This window comes from Arachis ipaensis, chromosome B02, assembly GCF_000816755.2.
Source record: "Arachis ipaensis cultivar K30076 chromosome B02, Araip1.1, whole genome shotgun sequence".
Taxonomy (NCBI): Eukaryota; Viridiplantae; Streptophyta; class Magnoliopsida; order Fabales; family Fabaceae; genus Arachis; species Arachis ipaensis.
This window is the reverse complement of record NC_029786.2, coordinates 15,032,332-15,037,148: the sequence shown is the minus strand read 5'-3', so window position 1 is coordinate 15,037,148 and position 4,817 is coordinate 15,032,332.

Below are 4,817 nucleotides of genomic sequence, written 5' to 3'. Positions count from 1 at the left end.
TTGATTTATTTTAAAATATTAGGACAAAGTATCACTATGATTGTCTCGGATCTAATAGTGTATGCTATTAATTTGGTATAAAATTAATTGATTATCCTTTTAGGATATAAAGATTGATATGTATATGTCACTTATGCGAATATTAATCGATGCAAAAGGAGATTTATATTTGGCCAAGTTATGTGTACATATTAAAAATATTTGAATAATAGAAAATATTATTTAATTGTTACATAAAGAAACTAGTAACAATTTGGATTAGTATACCCATCTATTTTATAAAGATTTGGCTTTGGAATAAATTGATTGAACATTATGCTGCCAAAGTAGCCTCTTTTGTGAAAATTGATTTATTTAAAACATTAGGAATATGGTGATATGTAATTCATGCGAATATTGGTCGGCCCAAAGGAAGGTCTGTATTTGGCCGAATTACATACACATATTGATGGTAAATACATATTTGGATAACTAATTAAGAATAAAGTAATGCTTATTATTTATGCGAACAATAATCGGCCCAAAGGAAGTTTATTGTTTGGCCAAATAATAAGCATTGTACACTTTTGTTTATTTTCTATTAATTATGCGGTCAATAATCGGTCCAAAGGAAGATTATGTTTTGGCCAATTAATAGAAAATATATGCGGTAATAAATAGGTTGCGAAGTTTAAGTTTCCATGTGCGCATTAAGTCGGTCCAAAGAAAGGCTTAATGTGTGACAGGAATTTCGACAATATTTGATTACTGCAATGAGAGTATCACTTACAGTTAATTTTCTATCCAAAGATTGAAAATTAATGTTGTTCTAGATATCTCAATATGGATTTTTTCCCATTATTTAACTAATGTTTACTGCATGTTTATTTGTTCTAATGCAAAAACTATGGCTTTAGCTACCAATGTTTCTGCACAAATTAGCAGTATTCCTATGCTGAATGGTTCAAATTTTAAAGTTTGGAAGGATACCATGGAGATTGTCCTCGGTTGTATGGATCTGGATATAGCTCTTCGAGAGGAGAAATCCACTTCCACTCCGGAAAACCTCAATGAGGTTACAATAAAGAAGTGGGAGAGATCCAATTGAATGAGCATTATGATCATGAAACGCTCAATTTCTGAGGCGTTTCGGGGCTCAATTACCTAGGATAAAGATGCCAAACAGTTCCTAAAGGATGTTGAAAAATTCTTTACTAAGAATGAAAAGGTGGAGGCAAGTAGTCTTTTGATCAAACTTGTCTCCATGAGGTACAAAGGTAAAGGGAACATAAAGGAGTACATTATGGAAATGTCTCATCTTGCTTCAAAATTGAAAGCACTAAAGTTAGAGTTGTCTGAAGATTTACTCGTGCATTTCATTTTGATTTCCCTTCCTGCACACTTTAGGCAATTCAAAGTGAGTTATAACACTTAAATGGAGCTCAGTACCGCGACAGATTAGTCCTTGGCCTGTCGGGCTAGGGAATATCGTGGAAAACCAAAAAAAAAAGTGAGTTATAACATTCTAAAGGACACTTGATCCTTAAATGAGCTTATATCTCACTATGTGCAAGAAGAAGAGGGGCTACAGCAAGATAAGACAGAAAGTGCTCACATGGCTTCATTTTCTCAGTATAAAAGAAAGCGTGATACTACTGCGGATGTGCCTTCTCAGCAGAAAAGGCTAAGAAATAGGATCAAGTTTCAACCTATTTCTTCTATAAGAAGGTAGGACACATGAAGAAGGATTGTACCAAATATGCCACTTGGCGTGTGAAGAAGGGGTTGCCTGTGGAGTCGACCGCCAAGTGATGTTGAAAGATACATCATTGTGGCAAACGGCAATATAGTTGCAGTCGAAGCTATAGGAACCTTTAGATTATGTTCCACGAGTAGATTTTACTTGGATTTATTTGAGACATTTTATGTACCGTCATTTAGACGAAATTTGGTTTCTGTTTCTCGTTAGGACAAATCAGGTTATTTTTGTTCGTTCAGAGACAATAAAGTCAGTCTCTTCTATAATTCGAATAATATTTGCTTTAGTCATTTGGTGGATAATCTATATAGGCTTGAATTAAACTCCTATAATAATGAAATACTGCAAATAGGTACAAAACAAAAACTAAATGAGAATTCGGCATCATTATGGCACAAACACCTAGGTCACATCTCTAAACAGAGAATTCAGAGGCTTGTGTCGGATGGAATTCTTGGACCCCTAAATTTGGCGGACTTTGAAGTCTGCATTGAGTGCATAAAGGGGAAAAGGACAAACGAAAGGAAATTAGGTGCCGATAGAGCTAAAGATGTCTTAGAACTGATACATACCGATATATGTTGCCCATTCCCTACTGTCTCTTGGAATGGACAACGGTACTTTATTACTTTCATAGATGATTACTCTTGTTACGGGTGTCTATATTTAATTCATGAAAAGTCCCAAGTCTTGGATATTTTCAAGTCTTTCAAAGTTGAAGTTGAACTTCAACTTTGGAAAGAAAATTAAAGCTGTCAAATCTGATCGTGGTGGTGAATACTACAGAAGATATGATAGTTTAGGTGAGCAAAATCCCGGGCCTTTTGCTCTTTTTCTAGAGGAGTGTGGTATTGTTCCTCAATACACCATGCTAGGCAAACCTAGCATGAATGGTGTTGCAGAGCGAAGGAACCGGACTCTTAAGGACATGGTGAGAAATATGATTAATCATTCTTCCTTGCTTGAATCACTCTGGGGAGAAGCCTTAAAGACCGCAGTGTACATCCTTATTAGGGTGCCAAGAAAAGCAGTTAACAAAATCCCATATGAAATTTGGACTGGGAAAAGACCCAGTATAAAGCATTTGCATATTTGGGGATGTCCAACTGAGGCGCAGCCTTATAGGCCGCATGAAAGAAAATTGGACTCAAGGATAATTAGTTGCTACTTTGTTGGTTACGCTGAGCGTTCACGGGGGTACAAGTTTTACAATCCTGCATCAAGATCTATTTTTAAAACGGAAAATGCGAGATTTCTTGAGGATGTTGAGTTTGGGGGGAAGGAAATATTAGGAATGTTGCTTTTGATGAGGATTTTGTAACTGACAATGATCAAGTCCTTTGCCTATTATTGTTCAAGATACAGTTATAGTACAAAAGTACAATGAGAATTCTACTGTAGATCCAATTACAGTACAAGAGAACAATGAGAATATTGTTATTGCTCAAGATACTGCTATAGTACAGGAAAATTATGAGAATCCTCCTCAACTCCAACCCATACAGCAAGCTCAACAACCTCAAGAAGTGTCATTAAGGAGATCCAATAGAGAAAGGAGAAAATCCATCTATAGTCTCAAACAAGCTTCCCATCAATGGTATCACATGTTCATCAAGTCATTACCTCATATGGTTTTGAGGTAAATATTATAGATGAATGCGTATACCGCAAATTCAGTGGGAGTAAATACTTTTTTTTGGTCTTATATGTTGATGACATTCTACTTGCCAGCAACGATATAGGCTTGTTGCATGAAACTAAGAAATTTCTATCGAACAAATTCGAAGTGAAAGATCTTGGTGATGCCTCTTTTGTATTAGGAATCGAGATACTAAGAGATCGTTCTCAAGGTATTCATGGATTATAACAAAAGAACTATATCGAAAAGATTTTAAGTAGATATGGCATGAAAAAATTGTAGACCAATGGACACACCCGTAGCTAAAGGAGACAAGTTCAGTCTCAAACAATGCCCTAAAAATGATCTTGAGATGACAGCAATGCATGATAAACCTTATGCATCAGCACTAGGGAGCTTAATGTATGCTCAAGTCTATATACGTCACGATATATCATTTATAGTGGGAGTGTTGGGTAAATACTTGAGCAATCCAGGCATGAATCATTGGATAGCTGTTTAACGCGTAATGCGTTATTTAAAGAGAACAAAGGATTACATGCTTACTTATCGGAGATCAGAAAATTTGGAGATCATAAGGTACTCTAATTCCGATTTCATGGCATATGGTTGCAAAACTTTGTCACTGAGCTTCATATAGTAGATGACATTGAAAGGCCATTAAAGATATTTTGTGACAATAAGTCAGTAGTACTACACTCCAATAACAATAAGAGCTTGATAAAATCGAAGCATATAGACATCATGCTCTTAGTTGTCAAGGAGAAAGGTTAAGAAAAACAGATTTTCATAGAACATATAGGAACAGAGTATATGCTAGCAGACTCACTAACTAAGGAATTGATCCCTAAAGTTTTTCATGAGCACACTGCTCGGATGGGTGTCAATATTTGTGATGCCTTGGTTTAGTGGGAGTTTATTTTATGCTATATGTCCTATGATAGATAATCGAATTATTTTTTCTGTAGAATTAAGTTGATGGTTTATTTCATGTTATGTGAAATGTTCATTTTGCAATATTTGTATTGTGTTTGATCTCAATAAAGTTGGACCGGTTGGAAATAGACATGCATGAGATCACTTGGCATGTAATTTCCATATTACTCATCCAAATTTGATCTATGTCGTTGAGTATATTAGGATGGTGATTGGCGTGGTTTAGTCACGGCATTTAATGTGATAAAAGCTGCGGTAGTTCCATATCTAATGTATGAGACGGACCAGATTGTTAAAGTAATGAGAGAAATAGCATTCAGATGCGCGCATAAAGTTTATAAGATGTGATTATGTCAAGAAATAATATATGTATAGCCTAAGTGGGAGATTGTTAGGAAATTATTTGATTTCCTAACTTATTTGTGGGCAATACATATATTAATTATAATCACAAATTATGCTATTTCAAATTAAATGACTTATATAATGATGATCTCATTTATT